The 23,111-nt window shown below is 37.5% G+C and overlaps 1 long non-coding RNA gene across 3 annotated transcripts; it reads right to left on the bottom strand.

Moving 5' to 3' along the window:
* Positions 1 to 15,920: 15,920 nt before the first annotated feature.
* On the bottom strand, positions 15,921 to 20,815 carry LOC147495185 (uncharacterized). 3 transcript variants are annotated; one of them, XR_015197335.1, is made up of 5 exons: positions 19,935 to 20,815; positions 17,872 to 17,969; positions 17,600 to 17,787; positions 16,625 to 16,815; positions 15,921 to 16,391 (listed from the first exon to the last, which is right to left on the bottom strand). It is a non-coding gene; the product is annotated as an uncharacterized LOC147495185 (long non-coding RNA). The 3 variants fall into 3 exon arrangements; XR_015197334.1 differs by having other exon boundaries at positions 16,499 to 16,815; positions 17,872 to 20,815; XR_015197336.1 differs by having other exon boundaries at positions 17,872 to 20,815.
* Between the last annotated feature and the right edge of the window lie 2,296 nt (positions 20,816 to 23,111).

Genomic DNA, 23,111 nt, shown 5'->3' with positions numbered 1-23,111 from the left:
GGGAACCGAAAACTGGATACAAATACATCGAACTAAACCTCAAATAATATTTAACGTGAAATCGGGAACTGGATGCAAATACAAGTATTAAACTAATTTTAAAAAGTAATTAATAGAAAATTGGAATATGGATACAACTGCATTAAACTAACCTCAAAGAATAATTATCAGGAAATCAAAACTTGGATGCAAATACATCAAACTAACATAAAAAAAAATAATTGTCGGAAAATCGGAAATTGGATGCAAATACATTGAATTACCCTTAAAGATTTAATTAATGGGAAATCGGAAATTAGATGCAACTCCATTAAACTAACCTAAAAAAAAATTAATTGTAAATTGGAAACATGATGCAAATGGGTAGAACTAATCTTAAAGAATAATTAAGATTAATCGGAAAATCGGAAATCGGATGCAATTGCACTGAACTAATCTCAAAAAATAAACTGGATGCAAATACATTGAACTAATCTCAAGAATAATTAATGAAAAATCGGAAACTGGATGCAAATTCATTGAACTAACTTCAAACAATAGTTAACATGAAATCAGAAACTAGATGTAAATGCAACCTTATCAAATAATAAACGAGAAATCGGAAATCGGAAACTGGATGCAAATGCATTAAACTAACCTCACATAATAATTAACGAAAAATCAGAAACTGGATGCAAATGCATTGAACTGACTTCAAATAAATAATTAACAGGAAATTGAAAACTGGATGCAGCTGTATTGAACTAACCTCAAAAACTAAATAACGAGAATCGGAAATCGGATGCACTTGCATTGAACTAGCCTCAAAATATAAATAACGAAAAATCAAACTGGATGCAAATGCATTTAACTAACCTCAAAACATAGTTGGGTTATATGTTGTGGGAATGTCTCGATAAGTACAGTTTTGCATTTAAAATGGTGTTTATCTTATCTCTTTCCATATGATTGAGAACTGATAAGAGCCCAAAACTGTAGTTTTAACCCCTTAATAATCATACTTTGTTAGACCAATTATGTGAATAATAAGTAAGAGTTAACACCGACACGCGTTTTTATGCATTTCAACTTCAAAAGTCCATTATGTGCGAGAAATGTACCACTTTAGCGAGATACAGGAGCAAAAGTCAAGAACTTCCTAAAGCCGTATCTTTGGACTCGGACCTCGAATTGGGCATACCTTATGTCAAAACGACCGCCTCGAAAAAGAGCTTTGTAATGGTCCAAGCCTTGACCCAATCAGAGGAGCAGAAGTGGACGAAAAGTCTGTGGAAGTCAACTGCAGCTGAAGAGGCCTTTTGGATTTGAAAAGATTGGGTTTTGGCCCCGATTCTCCGGCCCAAACCCCTGCTCCAAGCCCATGCACGAATTTTGGATCTGAATGTATAAGAACAAAAGCTTAAGTCTTTGTTAATGGTAGATGAATAAGTAGAGAATTAGGGTAGATAGCTTAGAATAGAAAGTAGCCATTAAAATAGCTTCTAGATCTAGATTTAATTGTTTTTCCTTAATTAGTTTCAAATCCCTTATTAGATTAAACCTTTGAATCTTGTTCTTCATTTGATTAGATCAATAAAGTAGTATTCTTTATCCATTTCGATTTTTGTCAATTCCAATTCTAGATCTAATTTCAATTCATGTCCTTAGTTCAATTTAGTCATTAAATTAGATTTCATTATTGTTTAATTAAATAAATTTCAATGCTTTATATTATGTTTAGTTTTAATATAAATGGAAATGATTGAATGATTCAAGGCTAAACCTCCATTAGAGGGGTTGTGAAGCCTTGATGAAAGCTTGAGTCCGATTATCGTAGTCGTCAAATAAATTTTCTATTCCACTCTAGAAATGATTAGTTCACCATGAGAATGGGTTTAATTGTTCACATGCTAGTTATAATTGGTAGAAATGCCATGTATAATTAGGGGATTAGGAATAACCAATTGTTCTCTGCTAAGCAGCTCATTCGATTACGATTAATCTGTCGTTAGTGGATTAAGTTGAGTTATGGTGGAATCAATCCCCCTCTAACTCCTTATCATAGAATCAACGTAGCATTCCCTTAGTATTCGATAACCTAGTTGCATCTTGTGGGTAGTTGCATCGTGTAGTATAATTCCCTTCAGTAAAACTCTCATAGACTTAAAAAGCGACTAGTTAGATTAGAAAACATCCATGCTAGAGCACTAGAGTGGAACGAACTCTATCTACTCCCCATATCTCAATTGGTTGAGAGTAGAATAATTCTTTGATAAACAGATAGCATCGAATAAGTTTAGTTTACTTTACGTTAAGAATTCATCGCTCATTTCGTAGGTAGACTATTCATTTTTTTACGTGATATCAAATGGCCATTGCCATCTTAGTTGCACTTTATCATTGTTTTCATAATAGAATTAGTAATTTTTAAGTCCCATTTCACCCACCCACCCTTGTTTGATTCATACTTGTGGTTGCCGTTTCAGTTTTGGAAAAATTCCGCGAAAACGCAGCGAAGGCCAGCTGGCAAAGAAAGAAAGCGCGACCAGCTATCTTCTTCGATTCGCGTTTATACATGGCGCCCACGCTTCAAAAGAGAGCGACCAGCGCTATCTTACTTGAGCTCGACTTTGCCTTGGCCACCACGCCAAAGAAAGAGCGCCGACCAGCGCTATCTTCTTGGAGCTTCGACTTTGCCTTGAAAGCGCCAGCATAAGATAAAAGCCAGCGCCAGCGCCCTTCTCTGAAATTCCGGATTTCCACGGTTTGATTTGAACTTCGAGTTGTCAAGTTTTTCGGTGTTCTATTCTCTTATATACATCGAACACGCGTAAACAAGACGCTATTCATAAAGCGAAGCAAGGACGAATCGGGTATTCCTTTCTTCCACACCTCGCATCTCCTGTTAGAGGTTTATACTAGTATATCAGAATTGTTTGGAGTGTTGCATGTGTAGTTAAGCTCGACTTAGTCTTGCAGGAGATTAAGGTCTGGTCGTACAAAAACACCGAACGTAAATACACAACAACATCAACAATCAAGTCTATCTAGTACACCACACACTACACCTCTAGCTACTATTCCACACACACCACCTGATATAATGGGGGAAGAAAGAGAGACTCCTCTCTCGGACTTCTACAAAGCCTTGAGCGATAGCCCCAAATCTTGCATCGTTCTAGCAAACCCGGGGATTTCAGAATCCCTCCAAATATTTTTAATTTGTTACCCGTTTTCATGGTTTAGACCATGAAAAACCTTACCAAAGACATCGTAGGATTGAACAAGTCCTAACAACATTCCACCATCCTACGGTTGGTTGAACAAATTAAATTAAGGGTATTCCCTTTCACCTTAGCCCGATAAAGGCGTCTTGGTTAACTCCAAAGCCTAATTTCAGGACTCGTGGGCTAAACTTGTTCAAATTGTTTATGGAACATTTTACCCACCCCTAAAGACGGATGAGATGCTTTCTAAGATTCATTTCTTTCGACAAAAATCCTTATGAAACATTTTCAGAGGCTTGGAATCGTTTCACCGATCTGCTTATAGAGTGTCCACATCATAACTTAGCGAAAGACACGTTAGTTCGTGCCTTTTTCAAAGGACTTCAACATCACCATAAAGAAGTCCTTGACATAATGAACGGGGGTAGTTTCTTAAACAAAGGAGCCTCGGAGGCTTATAAATTTTTAGAGGACCAAACTAAGCGTAATAATAATTGGGGGGGTAGTGACGATTACTCCCGCTCCGCTAGTTCTTCTTCCACAGTTAAGGCTACCAGTATGTTTGAGGTTAAATCAGATCCTGAGCTTAAAACTCTAATTGAATCCCTCACAAAAAAGGTAGATGCCATTTGTACAACAAAAGCCAATCCCGTTATGAATGTAAATTCAAATCCATGTAGTTTCATTGGAGTCCCGAAAGCATCCCGAATCCCATCGTCCTATAGCCTATGAACAGGCTTGTTCCATTAATAGTGAACCTAACGCCCCTTGAGACAAAATCCCAACTTCGGTTGGAGAAATAACCAAAAACGTCACACCTCGGGTACAATCATCAATATGTTAGGCCAGAGCTTTAACCAAGCTCCACTCACGACAAGGACGCGGTCGGGTAATTTTAATAATTATAACAACCAAGTGCAACCTCGACAAGGTCAAGCACAAGGTCAAGGTAATTATAATAATTATAATGCTAATAGAGGTATCGTTCCGGTAAATAATAACTATCAAAATCCACCAATAAATAATTCACGGGAAATAGTTCCAGTAACACCACCCGTGACCACTACACCCACACAGCCGGATCGTCTTGACACCTTTATACAAGTGAGCCAAAAACTTTTCCAAACCATGGCTCAATCCAACCAACAGCTTCTACAATCCGTAACTAATTTAACCCAACAGTTGGCTCAAGATAAAGCCCAAACCAAAGGTGTGTTTCCAGGTAACGCAATACCTAATCCTAAAACAACAAACACAGCCTTTGAGGTAACGGATAATACTAGTAATGAATATGAAAATGTAGGTGAGATAAATGCAATCACCACTCTCCGTTAGAAATGGTTGATAACAAGGTAACTATGCCTATAGTTACCCCCACCATAAGCCCCTACACCGCTATATTACTAGATCTTGAAATAGAAACTGAAGAGCCTACCACGTAGAAGTACCGGTTACAACACAACCAAAGAAACAGTAAAGCTACTTCGGATAAACATCCGGAGATACCATTGCTAAATATAGACGAAACCACCGTTTCCACAAAAATTAGCCATGTTAACTAAGGATACAAATTATGAGGAGATTAGGGATGTTTTTAAGAATCTAACTATAAACCTTCCTTCCTCGAAGCTATTAAAAAGCTACCACATCATGCTAAGTTTCTTAAGGAATTGTGTACTACTAGGCGTAAGACCAATATACCAAAAAGACGCTTTTTAACAGAAACAATTCCCAACCTTATCCGAACATAATGGAATTGTTAAGTACAAGGACCCCGGGTCGATCCCTATCAGACAATGCACCTTAGGAGATTCCTATACTGACGACCGCGTTATTAGACACGGGGGCTAGTGTTAACTTACTCCCATTTTATTTGTATAGACAAATAGGTCTAGACAAGATGCAACCCACTAAAATGACGCGTTGCAATTAGCTGATCGGTCTATTAAGTATCCTAAGGGTGTAGTCGAAAAATGTGTTGGTAAAAGTTCGTGATTTCTACTATCCGGCTGATTTTGTAGTCCTCGATACGAGGAAGTAAGCTAACGACTCTGTCCCCGATCATTTTAGGGCGTCCCTTCTTGGCAACCGCCAATTTCCATTAATTGCCGTGATGGTTCAATGTCCATGTCTTTTGGCCATCTTGCTGTTGAAGTCAATGTTTTTAAAACAAGGACGCAGTTACCCGATTCGTCTATGGATGGAGAGGTTAGCATGATCGAGAGCTTTGCTCGAGATTATTTCAACAACACGTTCCCTGATAGTCATATGCCCAAAATTCTTTCCTTTGGAAAGTCAGACTCCAACATTTTCATTCCTACACTAGTCGATACACATGTTATTGATGAGGAAGGGATAGATGACTTTCTCAAAGATGTAGAGGACTACCATAGTAATGTGGATATGACCAATCTAGATGAGGAATTTGATGAGTTTCTTCGAGTAGGTGACAATTCACCCTATCAAGAACTAACTAGCACAACATCCACCTCGATTCCCCTCCTTCCACCCTTTCAAAGGAACCCCGAGTTTGCACTCGATCCTGTTGTTTCTTCTGTGCTCTATAATTTTTAAATCCTCCTAGCAAAACAGATACTTGAAGGACAAACTATTTGACACCTTCATTTTCAGAATTGAGACAGTCCCTACACACACAATGAATGAGTTCGGTGCTAAAACCAAATCCTCATTATGTGTACGTCTTTCTAGAACTTATCCATATCTACCATATTCTCCACAACCATTCACTTTTCCACACTTATTTACTAGAACACCCACTCATTCAAAAATGAAAAAGAAGGTGCATGATAGGTTACACAATAAGGTTACCCAACTTCGTTTGGATTCCACTAGGCAGAGTCGTAGGAAATCTTGGTGTTTCATTGTATTTGGATATGTTTGCTGTGATATTTATTTATGGAATGATCCACAACTATTTTAGGTTGTTGATATATGATCAACTGAATGTTCATACATATGTCTTAGATAAAGTCTTGAGTATCTGACTATAAACGACTCAATTTCTGTGTTGGTGCATTTCCTTTCATTCCAATATATTGGTGAGTGCACCATTAAGGTAACCGGGCCCTCCCTATGGAGTGTGTGGCTGTAAGTACCGGATCCTAAGTCCACGGTTCACATAATTCACGTTTTCCACTCTTGCATGTTTTCTCGGATTTTTGAGTCATGTTTCTCTATGGTGTGAATTATGTCTTTATTGCTTATTGTTTTTCCTTCTAAAACTAAAATAAAAAAAATAAAAAAATAAAATAAACATAGTAATCTAGGAAGTCTCGAATCGACTTTAAAAGACCTTATCGCTAAAAACAAATTTTCTAAGCTTCGTTGTAAAAAAAAATTTGTTTGGGGTGGGTGTTTGTGTTTCTGTACTAAAATGTTTTATGTCCCATTAGAGTTGCTTTAGGCCGTTTTATTGTATTACGATTCGGATTGACATGATCTATTCATTTAGATTTCATTCGTTCGCATAACTTACGTCATGCACGCGCGCCGAGGCGTTTTCCACTATCACGTATGTCATCCGAAGTCGGAATAGAGTGTTTTATGGATCATTGGATAGGAAATTCTCTCCTGATCATTTCCATATCTCATTCGCAAAAATCGGACCCGGTAACGGCGGGAATTTTGATTTGAAATTCCTTAAAAAATCGAAAAATCGAAAATTTCGATTTTGGGCTTGGGCCCAACTCGCGCCGACCCGCGCCCATGTAGAGCGCGCTCGCGCTCCTACATGCTCACGCAACAGTTCATCTTCTCCATTCCGCCATTGCCAAAGCTCCAAAACCTAAAAAAAAAGAAAAAAAATTAAAAAGAAATACCATAAACCCACGCCCAAAATCATATCCCAACCCATTTTTGTTTGCAAACACCAATCAAAACAAACTCCACCAATTTAAAACTCGAAAAACCACCGAAAAATCAAACCAATTGGTGCTGCCGCCACCACTCCACCACCTCCACTGTTCTTCAAGTCGGTCAAGTAAAACCACCACCACCACATCTTATTTAAACCCTAATTCTTATTCCAAACACTAGATGGCTCAACAACGCCGAATTATTCCGGAGCAAGTGTTCATTTGCCCGACCATTTCGCTACCGTTTTACGGTGTGAAATGGCTAGTAGAGAGACTGGAGTAGTCGTGGTACTTTCGACCGAGGACTTCTATCCGCGAAGACTTGGTCGACGGTTCTATAACACCGGGGAGTTGGAGGGGAGTAAGATTTTTTGTGTTGGTGAGGAAGAAGAAGAGGAGGGAGTTGACTACGGATTTGTTGGTGAGATTCTAGGCATTCCGCTAGAATCAATCTGATGCCGTTTTACAGGATCCCCGGTTTGTGAGGTTGAGCCGTTGATGGGCGCATTGTCATCAATGGGAGCTACAATCCAAACTCCCATTGTGTGCGCCAGGCATCCCTGAGGACCAACCAACTGGCTACAGCCCAGTGGATTGGTCGGAATGTCCTAGGCAAGGACAAGGTCAGTGACATCGGTCTGACCTGCCTCCACGTCCTCTGGGTACTCCAGGAGCAGAAGTATGATTTCTGTATCCTGGAGTTTTTGCTGAACATGATCAGGGGGTTCGGAAGGTCTTTGGCACCTCTTCCTGTGCTTATCACTAAGATCATGCTGAAGATGAAGGCAACTCCGGCTTCTGAGAGGATTTACATTACCCAGCACAAGAACCCGCGTATCTATAGGGAGTGTGTCCAACAAGTCTGGAAATTGCCCGAGGATAGGGAACAGGCTGAGGAGGAGGAGCAGAGGGTAGATGAGGATGAGTCGGAGGAGGATGAGGAGGATGGCACCTGCTTTGATCACGGATGCCTTCCGGAGGTGTTGGTCCGATCTTTGGCGCATGGCTATGCTTCATAGGGGCATCGTTCACTCAACACTCTGTCTGCGACCTCCGGACTCGACAGCGACCATTCATCACAACTTCGAGATCCGCACCCGGAGGGAGGATGATGAGATGGGAGCAGGCGGTGAGATAGAAGCCCGCGCCACTTCGTAGAGATGCTAGCACGCTTCCCACCTCATCTGAACTCTGCCTCGAGGACCAAACTACTAGGCATGGCGCGTCGCCGACGGGACGATCGCTGCTGGACCTTCTGGAGCCCAGGAGCCACCACTCGAGTCTGTGCCCTCCGCCACCAGTGGCGAGGTGTTCAGAGAGGATGAGGAGTGATAGTGGTAGTTATTTATGTTTAGTAGTTGTTGTGTTATTTACTTTTGTTGTCTTTATTGTAATGTAATTTTTATTTCAGTAATGTGAATTTTGTAGTGATACTCCGAATGAAAATTTTAATATAAGGGGTTATTTTCAGTTTGTGTGCTTGTTTCATATTAATCCCACCTTCCAAACTTGTTTGGGGGTGGTTTGATCATTTCACGCTTTATTTTTTATAAAAAACCCTAGTGTTAGAATTTTTGCGGGAGTAAAGGTGAAAATATGGCCAGATAGGCATATCTATGATTGAGAATCATTGTAGGATGAAATCTAGATTAAATAGGTACATTCACCATAATATCCAAATAAGAGATATTTGGGTTTGAATTAGAATCCGGAGATGAGTTGTTTCCGTTTTCGAGTTTGGAAATTTTAGGATTTCAAACCTACCGTAATTAGTTTTGGCAACTTTCCGATCCATTCTAGCAACTTTAAACCTATATAAACTTGATACAATCTATCCTCACAACTCACACTACACCTAAACTCCATCACTCACCCTTCACACCCGCGATTCCCACGTTTCGTCTCCATTTTCACAAAATCACCTTCGGAGGGCCTGTTGTCTGTCGAAAAATTTGGTCGAAGGCCAGCGCTTCAAGTCAAAGCGACCAGCTAAGTTAATTAAAATCAAAAATACAAAGAACCAGCCTTTAAGTTAAGGCGCCCACCGAACTTCTCGGACCAGAAATTTTCCGGTTTAAGCGTAGTATCCGGATCATTCGCAGCTATTCCAAAGCGTAATTTTGAGATGACATCTCCAATATTGATACCGAACAGTCTTTTCGAAGATTTGTTCCAAAGCACTACTTACGGTGCTTGGTTTCATGAGGTGATCACATATGTTGGTGGAACCTCTTATGGTAAGACCGGGTGAACTTTATTCGACAAAGACTTGCATCTTATTTTTATAATAACTGCATTTTCTTTGAGAGACCGGACGGAGAACAAGTGTTCTCCATCAACATTGACAATGAACCAATGGAGATTACCGTGTTCTTGCTAGCATTTGTTCTTGGACTTGCTATGCCCACGAGATACAAGACCCATGGTGCTATTAGGTTCGATAATATGCATGTCTACACTTATGAGTCTTTGCACGAGGCTTATGGGGCGTGCATTTTCCATATTGAGGACCAAAGGGGACTATAACGTTGCCTTTGGTAGCCCCCATGAACATAGGAACTGTTATGTTTTGGATTATGCTAAACATTTTAGGGGAATGGCGTTTTCTTACGTGAATGACGCCACTTGCGGCGTTTTCCTTGCTTTAGCCAATGGGCGCCCGGTTCTATGACCTTCCCGGGACTTTGATGTCTAGTTTAGCACGAGCCTATACCATGAGGCATAAGTACCTTCTTATGCCTGTTTTAATTTCAATGTATTATGCTATGTTTCTTTCCCTTTGTTTTTGTACACGTTTCACGGATTGGATTAAGGTAGACGGTCGCGACCCACCAATAGTATTATTCGATCTTTCCGTTAATGACTTGGCATGGGTGGCGGATACAACCTCACCAGGTTGCACCCTACACCCCATCGGACCAAGTGGCACTTAATAGGTTAGCAATCATAGATGATAACCGGCGTGAAGCCTGGCAAATTATCATAGCATGGCAGGACGCGAAGGAACCTCACTTCTTTATAGAAGTAGAGGATGACGAAGATGACGAATAACAACGGGAGTGGAGGTAAGTTTTAGTTTCTGTTAGTGTCTGCTTATGTCCCAAGCAATTTAATTAGGTTAACCCCATAATGGGTGGAACTCTTATAGAGTTGCGTCAGTTTTTATTTCCTATAATCCTCAGTTCTAACATTGTTTTGCAGATGTTTCTGAATTTCACGCGCTTCAATGGTATTTTTCTTACCCTCTTTATTTACAATGCTTTGAGGACAAAGCATGCTTCTTGTTTGGGGGGGGCATAGAAACACGTGTAATTAAGACATCTGCTAGGATATAAATATATAATATGCATTTGTTTCTAGTTAAAATTTCAAAAATTTAAAAATATAAATAAATAAGTTTATGCTATACACTTAGGAATATTGGTATTGGTTTCTTTCTCCATGCTCTTAACAATCTAGAAGTCTCACATAGTTGTTGCATCAGAATAATTGTTAGAAACTTAGGTTAATACGTAGGTAATAATCTTTGCATCTATCTATAAATATATTACATGAGTATCTATGATTGTTAGCGATAAGTTTACAAATCTAGGCTAGAGTACTTATTCTACAAATCCTGTGAGAATATAGCCTAAAGCCTTATATGAAATAAAACATTTGAGAAATGACACAAGGGAGAAGTAAAATCCGGATAGAGAAATCACACGTCCCACTTGCTTGATCACTAAACCATATCCTAAGTGAGAATTTAGGCGCTCTTTGGATCGATATAGCCGTAAATTCAAACCTATGAATTATTTTCCGCTAGTCGCCACTCGAGCCTTTCATTAGCCCTTCCATAAACCGCAATTCCTTTACCCCTGCAAAAACAAAAACAAAACAAAATAAAAAAAAAAAAGAGAGAATAAATCAACCTACCCAATTTAGAATAAGTCCGAGAATAGAATGAGTGAAGAAAGAAGAAAGAGAAAACCCGTGTAAACAAAAAATTGTTAGTTGCTTTTAAAAATAAAGAAAAGAAGTTTCCATCCAAAGAAAAGAAAAATAAAATAAAATAAAATAAAACTCCAAAAAAAAAAAGAATAAAAAAAGGGAGTCAAAAGCCAAAGAAAAGAAAAAAAAAAATATGGCTAAGGATGGAAACAAAGTATAGAAGCAAAAGAAAATAACAAGGTTTTCTCTAAGTTACATAATAATGAAGACTCTATTATCTCAACTTGTCCTTTTGAATATCCATTTCCTTCCTTCTTAAACCATCTCCTAATCCCCGTAACACCTAATAAAGACCTCTAGCTCAATTAGGAATAGTTAGTGTGATAGTAAGTGGCGATGTGTTTGATTGACCCCTACTTCCTTGTTGTCATTGAGATTGTAAGGTAAAGTGTGCCCACTCATTAATCGGAGTAAACTAAACTTGAGTGCAAAATCAGAGTGTTGTTTCTTGACTATTATTGTGAGAACCTACTTAAGGACGCTTATTCCGAAGTTCTCGAAAACAAACCCGCTAAACATTTGATAGTACTACTCATTGTATATATCTTTATTGTAGATGATTGATTATTATGCATATATTAACTTAGGGTTTTGACCGGTTATTCTTATATAATTGCTAGAGAGATGTATAGATAGTTGAGCATGAATAAGGAAACAATAGTTTTATTTTCTTAGTCGTTGTAGTATAGATGAAGTTTGTGAGTACCTTCATCGAAAAACTCTCACGAGGTTATAACTTCGGCCCACTAGGGAATTCCTAGTGGTTTAAGGCCTTGTTGCATATGGTCAATGCAATCGACTCAAATAAACGAGAGTAGTTAGAACTCCATTTTTGGTCACTTATTCTAATTTCTCATATTTGCTTGAGGACAAGCAAAATGCCGCTGTTTGAAGGGTGGTTTGATAAGAGCCCAAAACTGTAGTTTTAACCCCTTAATAATCATACTTGTTAGAGACCAATTATGTGAATAATAAGTAAGAGTTAACACTGATTCTGGCGTTTTTATGCATTTCAGGGCTTCAAAGTCCATTATGTGCGAAATGTACCACTTTAGCGAGATACGAGCAAAAGTCGTGAGAACTTCCGAAAGCCGTATCTTTGGACTCAGACCTCGGAATTGGGCATACCTTATGTCAAAACGACCGCCTCGGAAAGAGCTTTGTAATGGTCCAAGCCTTGACCCAATCAGAGGAGCAGAAGTGGACGAAAAGTCTGTGGAAGTCAACTGCAGCTGAAGAGGCCTTTTGGATCGAAAAGAATTGGGTTTTGGGCCTGATTCTCTGGCCCAAACCCTGGCTCCAAGCCCATGCACGAATTTTGGATCTGAATGTATAAGAACAAAAGCTTAAGTCTTTGTTAATGGTAGATGAATAAGTAGAGAATTAGGGTAGATAGCTTAGAATAGAAAGTAGCCATTAAAATAGCTTCTAGATCTAGATTTAATTGTTTTTCCTTAATTAGTTTCAAATCCCTTATTAGATTAAACCTTTGAATCTTGTTCTTCATTTGATTAGATCAATAAAGTAGTATTCTTTATCCATTTCGATTTTTGTCAATTCCAATTCTAGATCTAATTTCAATTCATGTCCTTAGTTCAATTTAGTCATTAAATTAGATTTCATTATTGTTTAATTAAATAAATTTCAATGCTTTATATTATGTTTAGTTTTAATATAAATGGAAATGATTATGAATGATTCAAGGCTAAACCTCCATTAGAGGGGTTGTGAAGCCTTGATGAAAGCTTGAGTCCGATTATCGTAGAGTCGCCGATTTTCTATTCCACTCTAGAAATGATTAGTTCACCATGAGAATGGGTTTAATTGTTCACATGCTAGTTATAATTGGTAGAAATGCCATGTATAATTAGGGATTAGGAATAACCAATTGTTCTGCGAAGCAGTTCATTCGATTACTTACGATTATCGTCGTTAGTGGATTAAGTTGAGTTATGGTGGAATCAATCCCCTCTAACTCCTTATCATAGAATCAACGTAGCATTCCCTTTAGTATTACGATAACCGACTAGTTGCATCTTGTGGGTAGTTGCATCAGTAGTATAATTCCCTTCGTAAAACTCTCATAGACTTAAAAACGACTAGTTAGATTAGAAAACATCCATGCTAGAGCACTAGGAGTGGAACGAACTCTATCTACTCCCCTATATCTCAATTGGTTGAGAGTAGAATAATTCTTTGATAAACAGATAGCATCAGTAATAAGTTTAGTTTACTTACGTTTTGAATTCATCGTTTATTTCGTAGGTAGACTATTCATTTTACGATTATCAAGAACTCATTGCTATTCAAGTAGCTTCAATATATATGAACTTCGCCTTATTAGACAATCTCACAAAACTTCAATCAAACTTCTATTATTAAACAAAAAAATGAAGTTGAATTGAAGGGTTTTATCAAAAGTGAGTTTTTTTTTAATGGAGACTGAGGTTTTCACATTATAAGAAATTTGGATGAGTGATCAATATAATATTAATATATAATAGTTTTGTATATTTGCAAATATTTTTCAGAATAATTAATATAACAACACCCATTCGTAGATAATCTTTGAAGATTCCACATAGTGAGTCATGCATATAATTTAAAGAATAATCGATGGGAATTCGGGAACTGGATAATCTTCGATGATCCCACATAGTAAATCAAGCATAATTTAATTTTTATGTCATGTTTGCAATGACACTACAGATGGATCAGTAGAAGTTGGTATTACAGCCTACATTGGATAATTAAAAGAAAATCAGAAACTGGATTCAAATACATAACTGAGCTCAAAGAGTAATTAACGAAAAATTGGAAACTTTATGCAAATGCAGTAAACTAAACTCAAAAAGTAATTAACTAGAAATCGGAAACTGGATGCAATTGCATTAAACTAACATCAGAGAACGGGAAATTAGAAATTGGATGCAAATCCTTGAAAAATATTTAACGGGAAATTGGAAATAATATACAAATACATCAAACAAACCTCAAATAATAACTAATGGGAAACTGGATGCAAATGCATTGAACTAAACTCAAAAAATAATTAACAAAAAATCAAAAACCGAATGTAACTGCATTGAACTAACCCCATAGAATAATTGGTGGGAAATCAGAAACTAAATACAAATGCATTGAAATAACTTCAAAGAATCCGATGTAATTGCAGCGAACTAACCTCAAAACATAAATAATCATAAACTAGATGTAGATGTATTGAACTAACCTTAAAGAGTTATTAATGGGAAATTAAAAATTGGATGCAAATGCAATGAACTAATCTCAAAGACTAAGTAACGAAACATTGAAAAATGGATGAAACTGCACTAAACTAACCTAAATGAATAATTAACGGGAAATTATAAATTTGATGTAACTGCATTGAACTAACCTCAAAAAATGAACTAACCTCAAAAAATAATTAACAGAAAATCGAAAACTTGATGCAAAAATATTGAACAAACCTCAAATAACAATTAACATAAAAACGGAAATTGGATGCAACTGTATTAAACTAACCTCAAAGAATAATTAACTGAAAATCAGAAACTCGATGCAACTGTATTAAACTAAAATCAGAGATTAACTAACGGGAAATCAGAAATTGGATGCAAATGCATTAAAATAATCTTAAAGAATAGTTAAGTGGAAATCGGAAGCCGTATGTAACTGTATCACACTGACCTCAAAGTATAAATAACTAGAAATTGTAAACTATCGAACTAACCTAGAAAAATAATTAACGGGAAATCAGAAATTGGTTGCAGATGTATTGAACTAACCTCAAAGAGTAATTAATAGGATATTAGAATCTGGATGCAAATGCAATAAACTAATCTAAAAGACTAATTAACGAAACATCGAAAACTGGATGCAACTGTACTGAATTAACCTTAATGAATAACAAATGAGAAATCATAAAGTGGATGCAATTGCACTAAACTAACCTCAAATAATAATTAACGAGAAATCGGAAACTTGATGCAATTATTGCATTGAACTAACCTCAAAAAATAATTAATGAGAAATTGAAAACTGGATGGAACGTACTACATTGAACTAACTGTAAAGAATAATTAATGGAAAATCAGAAACTTGATGCATATGTATTGAACTAATAACCCTAAAACATGTTTGTATTACATGTAGGGGGAATGTCTCGACAAATATAGTTTTGTATTATAAGTAGTGTTTATCATAATTCTTTTATTATGATTGGAAATGTCTTGCTCTTCAAGTAGCTACAATATTATTTTCGCCACATTTGGCATTCTCACAAAACTTCAATGAAACTTCTATTATTAAACCTAACAACAAAAAGAAGTCGATAGGTTTTATCAAGGTATGGTGCTTCCTTTTTATAAAGAGTGGTGCAAGAAATTTGAATGAGTTATTAATATAATTTTCATATCTCATAGCTAACTAACTATGCATATATGCATAGTTGCTAATATTTGTTTATAATAATTTAATATAAGGGCACCCGTTCGTAGGACGGGTTCGAAAGCTAGTTACTTTATAAACTTGTGCCCTTACTATTGGCCCATTATTTTTTGGCTTGACTCTGTAAATCGCAATTGCTAAACAGCTTTCAGTAAAAGTCGTAGGTCGACATAAAACGTGCCAAAATACTGTGTTCTGTGAGATTGTGGTCCTATAGAGACTAAAATTCTGTGTTCATACTCATGATGAATGCATTGGAATGATAAAGACCCATTGTAGTTAAACCCATGCTACATTTTAAGAAATTGTATAGTTTCAATGCTTCAGAAACCTTTAAAATACGTTCTTGAATACAACAAAACCACAAAAAACAAGAAGCTGAAAAAATAAACCCCAAGGTTGAAGATTCAGGGGAAAAAGCGATTTGTTATACAATTTGATCAACTAAACAAAAAATAACGATTTTAACAGTACAATAACACTAATGAGAACAAACGCATCTAACAATCAGAAGGAAACAACCCTTTCCATAGTGTGATAGTAAAATGGGTCATCTTTAATCTTCATTAGCATCTACCTCTATGACATCATACTAAGAATTATCCGTAGTGTCCTCAGATTCACTTTCACTCAATACATACTTTCCCGCTCGACAGTTGGCCCTCCGTGGTTTCAGTACATCAGTTATTAACTTTGGCTTTAAACGTGTTTGACCTCTATTCCTTCTAGGTGCTGTAGGCTTAGCTGTTTTAGCAGTTGCAGCAGGTTTCTTATCTCCTATTCTCCTTTTGGGCTGGCTACAAATTCATTATCTTCACCTGCTTTCTCTACCATTGTCTCTTCTGGATGGTCTCTTCAGTTTCCATGGCTGTGGAAAGTAAGAATAACACAAAGCCAGATATAAGTTTAATATATAGCTCACAATTAGCAAGAGAACATTAAGAAAGCTGACAATATTAAGATGACAATACCTACCGACTAATCTGGAAAAGTATCAAGAGGAAAACATTCCCCAAGTTAACAACACACTTAGTCTAATGTTAAACACGTTAATATTGATAACCATCGTAGAATAAGTTGTTGCTTAGCTGAGCATTAAACCTGTTTCAGTTGTAGAGCTAATTAACAGAATTTGCTCCAATTTCAGTAACAGAAATGGTTGATCTTCATTGAAATGTACTTTGTTGGATTCTGCGTTGGTTTTTTTGAAGCCCTTCATACCACTTTCATTCTTCACGTCGCCTTTTAACTGCTCACTTACAACTCTCCTTCTGCATCACCCTTAGCTTGATCTGGAGAATTACAAAACAATTAGACAACAAACTTTAGGTTTGGGTGTTTTGGGGGGGGGGGGGGGTAAAAAAAAAAGGAATTTGAACTATTCATACATCAAGTATGTCTCGAGTGAATCTAGAAATTTCAACCACAAGTACTTTGGAGATCCTTCTTTTCAATTGCTCAAAATATTTACCCAGTCTATTCTTACTGGCAATTAGCTCCTGAACCTTCTCCACTATCAATGTGCCAAGTGCCAATCACAAAAGATACTCATGATCACTTTAATAACCTCCTCTGCCAAGTGCCAATCACAATAGATACTCATGATCACTTTAATAACCTCCTATGTTCCTAGTGTCCAGCCTACCACTAAGTTGTCTTCAGTTTCCTTTCCATCTTCAGTTACCCTGGTAAGTACCACTTCAACATTCTTAATATTTCTAGGGAATGGTGTGAAGCCTTTTTGGTGCAACTCTTGCGATAGATCTTTTCTCTTATTGTTGCTGACTATAATTTCTCCTTTCATCTTTTAAGGATGAAGCCAATTTGTTAAGTAATGCCAAAAGCATTGCATTTGGTATGGGTTTGAAGGATGGATAATGATGTATAGTTGTTCTATCATACTATCCTGATGTTTATGATGTTCCAATCCTAATGTTTATGATGTTCCAATCTGTTAAGTAATGCCAAAAGCATTGCATTTGGTATGGGTTTGAAGGATGGATAATGATGTATAGTTGTTCCTATCATACTATCATGATACCACTATTACACATGGAACTTAGGGAAGAATGCTACCTTGTTCTCCAAGGAGTAATAATCTCGCCACAATCCCACGTCCTGGCTATAGTTCGTAAGTACAGCTTCATACAACTTTTGTGCATTTACAAGGCCATCTTTGTCACCAGTCACCAATAAATGCAAGGTTTGATTCCAACTCTATGCAGTTTCGAAGTGCAAGGCTTGGATGAGGTAAAACTAGAAACCTGCTTAGCTTACAACTAATAAAAAATAAATAATTGCAAGAAGTAATGACACATTCAGATATTTCGCATATTCAACACACATACCGTACTCATACATAATACAAATGCCAAATGTGCTGTGAAGCTGGACTTTTGGAGGTCTTTACAAACACACTCCAAGGGCTGTCTTAATTCATAACTAACTGCACAAAAGTGAATTCTCTTTTCAGATATTTTGCAACACAAATACAGTATCAACACATAATACAAACAACACCAAATTTGCAGTGATACAAACAACACCAATATTCCAACTAATCAGTATTGACTGATTGGCATCATAATACAACATTCTAAATACTATTGACGCTAAATTCTCTACATCTTTTATCACTATTTGCTAGCTGCCTAGCTCAAATCATATTATATTTGCCAATCCTTTTTGCTGGTTTGAAACCTTTAAACTGTATGCATGTCCTCGCTGTTGCGCCATTTAACGTTTCTTTTTCTTTTTCTTTTTTTAAAAAATAAGCTTACAATTCTAGAAGAGACAAAAAGAAATTAACCAGAATTATTTCTAGAAATACTTAATATTTTGATGCAGGAATATGATGATCTAGGAGATGATTTTCGCTTGCCAATTAGCCACAAGCCAACAGAGAATCTTGATCTAGATAATGTGGAGCAAGCAACATAGGACACACAGCTTACGTCCTCCAACATAGGGTTCAGGCTTCTACAGAAAATGGGTTGGAAAGGGAAGGGGCTTGGCAAAGATGAGCTAGGTATCCTTTATATTTTGGTAATTATCAGTAGGAGCTATGCATCATGTTATCACTAATTGGCATTACTTTTCAACTTTGCACATTGTTCTCATTATGTCCTTCCCTCTAGAAATTATACAAACTATACATAATCTGTCATTTGTACCTCTATGTTAGATTAAGGAACTTAAATAGATAGGTTCATCCTATCACTCTTTAGTTTTTGTTGGTCTATAAATATACCGGTTTTTAGTATGTGAAGTTCTATACATGCGACATGCAGAATCAAGATGCTTTGGTCTAAAGCGCATCTAGTTGTAATTGCCCAACCGCACTCCCCATAAGTTTATAAGACCACCTTACCACCTCAAGGCAGTTCTGAAAAATATTATGGACTTACACTATTCATGCCTATGGCACTGCATCTCATATCATTCTATTGTAAATAGTTGCAGCACATGTCCCTGCCTTAGCTCTTAGGCATGTCGCTACCTTAAACACTCTTCTACATGCATCCAAACATGGGCAATTTTTCTGTTCCTCTAGCATGCCTTTGGTACATGTCAATATGGCTAGGACCGACTTATTACTTATTAGACTCTTATGTTTATTCCTTACTCAAACTTGCAGGTTCCTGTAGTATATTATTTAAAACCACCTTTACGAAAATGCAAATCTGGTTCGTCTTAACATGGATTAGGGACATTTTAAGTGACAGTCTCCATAAAAGAATTTTCCTTTCACGCGTCTAGACTCTAACACCAAGCAGAAAGTATAATAGAGACTCCGTGCTAGTTTTTACCGTTCATCACTACTATACATTGTTCAAACCTTGACCACTAACGCATAGCTCAGTATGTTAAATGCATGTCACACAATATCCAAGAATTGTAAGTAATAGTAACTATGATGGACAGCACAACCCCACTTGGTATCACTACAAATTTAGGAAAAGTTTATTGTTGGAATGAAAATTCGAAAGTAATGTGATTCATGGGCTTTGGTTATCTTAGAGGTAGACGACCATCAATTTATCTTTCTTTTAGGGGTGATGCAAATGAAATCAAAGTTTTGTCTCTTGTAAAACTCAAAAAGTTGAGAGAATATGCAACTCCTTCAATGTGATTTTGGTTGACTTGACAAGAGTACTGAAGCCCCTAAAATCATTTTAGGTTTTTGCTATTTTTATTTATTAAAAATAATAATTGCTAAATTTAAGGATACCAAGTGAAGCCAATGTATTCGGAAGTTTGTGATTTTTGTTTCTTTATGTTTTTATTTCGAGGCAATAAACAATTATATCTGCAAATTATAGAAAACTGCGCTTTTACCAAACAAAGACTAGAAAAGAGGATTGCTATGGAGGTAACCGTTTATAATTTAGGCAAGAGAGCATGGGACTACCCTTAGACGGATCTTTTGCTGATTATACCACATCATATTCCACTTTTCCATGATACCTCCATGGAGGGGTAGCTTCACTCTACAGGGGCCTGCGTCAAAACAGGTCTTGTTGAGGGCCTGCGTCACAGGATTAGCTGTTGGAGGTAAGGATTCTTGTCAATTCCATTATAACACATATATTGTGGTATTCCAATTATCTACCTACATCAAAAAAATTTGGTGCTATACCTTCCAAAAGCAAGAAAAAGTATTTATGTTTAGAATCATTTTTGGATTTCTAAACATAAATTCTGCAATGATAAAGATGGTACTAAAAGTCTGAAGATCATTATGACCACCATCAACATTGATTCAAAGAGGTTTGCATTTGAGACTGGTGAGGCCCAACTCATTCAAAATCTCAGAGATAGGGAGAAAATGGAAAACAAGTGGCGTTTTTAAGCTGGATGAAGCAGTGTGGATTGTCCAGGTTTTCAGGGCTTTAGGGGAGTCGGGTTTTGACAGAGGATCATGGTTCAAGAACACAAGGCTGGAAAGTATGTGCTGATTTCGGCTTATTTCCAGGTAGGTAAAGCAAAGCATCTTGTTGCCAGAAGGGAGAGAGAGGTCTGGATGGGCATCTTTTGCTGTGGGACTGGCCAAAACAACTGTAGGGCCTTCTTGCAGAGGAGGAGAACAGGATAGAGGGATGGATCAAAATCTGGCTTTAACCCAAGTTACAAAGGAAGTGACTTTCGCTGATATGGTTCGAGGTGGAACTGAGTCAATCACCAAATACGTGGCGGTTTGTGGTCTGCATTCGAATTTGTGGAATCATAAAACCTTTGAGAGTTTGAGGAAAGACATTCCGAGGGCAAAGAGAGTTATTTGCATTGTCTCTCATCAAGGGAGGGCCCTGTATTTCAAATTTGGAGGTGGATACAAAATGGGCTTCCAAAGATATGCCCAGATCTGTGATGGTGGAGAGCGACGGTACCATCGTTAAGGGTTAATTTCATTGATCTGGAGCCACCGGAGCACCAAAATTTAAACTGGGCAGGGAGTACAAGTTTGGTTTTTAAACGGCGGCGGCTTAATACAAGATTTTAATTTTAGAGGTTGAGAAGAGGGAGGAACAACAAACCCTAGAAGAGGTGATCTAGAGGATGCGCGTGTCGAGCAGGGGGTAATAACAGGTGCACACGTGGATATCGGTTCTCCCTTAAGGGACAGTGGACCTGTGACTTGGTAAAAGACTTTCGGGCTCAGCCCACTGCAATAGACTTGGATCCATATGATGGGCAAAGCCCAGTGACAAATATCAGGCAACAAGATCCAGCAGAGTGTTTATTTCATAAGGCCTATGCGGCCCAAGGCAGGGGTTTGGGTGCTGAGACTCACGAAGCCCAAGAGGAGGGTGTCTCCTCCAACAGCTTTGACGTCGTTACAGGGAGAGAGGAAGAGCAGCGGGACTGTGAGCAGGGGGAGGCGAATGAAAACAAATCCTCCGGGTCCCCTGATCATCAAGATCTACCCGAGATAACAGAGAGACCACCAGCAAAATATCTAGGCTCTCAGATAGGAGAAAACGAGGTTGGTGATAGTGGCTGGTCACTTTAAGTAAGCTTACAACTGGCAGAATTTGTTGGAAGTCACCGCCTAGAACAACAGTGATTCCACCAAATGGCCTTTCATTGTTGCAAACATTCCGAAGTGAACGGTCAACTGCTTCAATACAAAATCTATGTTGTATCGAGATTTCATCCTAAAGTATCGATTTTGTTTCTTTAAACAGACCTGCTTAGAGCGAATCCTTTTTGAAGTCGCACATAGAGTTCTTCAACACATCATAAGGAATAGAAAAAGTTGAATGAGCTGTTCTATCACCATCTAATAAAAGCAATGCAATACTAGATGAGGCAATTGCAATCACAATATGTCCTAGATGATGACATTTAGCTGCAATTGTATTATACACAAATGCCTTTTTTGTACCTACAGCTCTATTTAAGAAGAAAATTTTCCCTGCATTTTGCATTACTTAATCAACCACGGTATCAAACGCATGGCGTTGTTCATTGTTAAGACGATCAATGTTATGGTTGATTTGTTCATCTTGTAAATCAAACTGGAGTTGGCGTTGTTCCCAAATTAGTCAATTTCCAATCCTTTTCTTTCATTTTTTGAGTGGTCGGGGAATCGGGGGAAAGTCTTCTACAGTTTTGATTTTAGATTCCATGAGAAACTGCTCCAACAGATGCAACCCATAATCGGTCAGCTACAAGAAAATTGTGTATTAATAATATAATATAGGCAACATGAAAGAGGCATTAATATAATATCTGTCACCTGCACTTTTGATGGATTAGGAATGTTGAAGATAGTTTGTAATTTGTGTGATAGGTCATCGCATATACTTGTTAAGAATCTATCCCACAATAGATGTGATTGCACTGGATTGCATTCCAACAAAATAATGCCGAACAATCTCCTTAGCTGATATCCAGTATTCATTATCGCTGCTTCTTCTAAATCATCTTCAAGAAGTCCACGTGACAACACACGCAGCCTTGGATGTTGGATGAGGAATACCTTAAAATTTGCAAAGATCCTCAAATAATGTTGGGCCCTTTACGATGGTCAATAGTAGACGCAAGTAAAACCTCTATCCCTTATTGGGCTTGGCAAAATACATCTTGCCAATAGCATAACCACAGCTTCTTTTAGTCCATACCTTTTATGTTTTGTGCCAAACAAAGTGCTCGAGGAATTCTTGGTAAGTATAGGCCCGAGCATCTGGATTTGAAGCATAATAGTTAAAGAATGAAGTGAGACTTGACTTTAGTCGTTTCGCCCTCTCAAGAATATTCTCCATCGATTTCTTAGGGTTGTTCAACATGATGCATGCCTGGCAACAAATCATAACTTAACAGTATGACATTCCAGTATAACTTAATATTATATTGATGAAATTTGTTTAATCAAGTGTTAAATACCTGGCAAGTGAAGAGATAACCTTACAACAGTTGGAAACTCTTCATGTAAGGAAAACCCAAATAGCCGCCAAGCTGCTTCTGGTGGTCCAATATATATGGCATCAATGTACTATTTAATCTCATTTCCGCCGTCTAACACCATTGTTGTCCTGTCATTGCCCTTGTAGATGTACTTGTGGATGTACTTAACACATTGCAATCT

This window comes from Coptis chinensis, chromosome 6, assembly GCF_015680905.1.
Source record: "Coptis chinensis isolate HL-2020 chromosome 6, ASM1568090v1, whole genome shotgun sequence".
Classification (NCBI taxonomy): Eukaryota; Viridiplantae; Streptophyta; class Magnoliopsida; order Ranunculales; family Ranunculaceae; genus Coptis; species Coptis chinensis.
The sequence above is the reverse complement of the archived record's forward strand: the minus strand, read 5'-3'. Positions and strand labels throughout refer to the sequence as shown.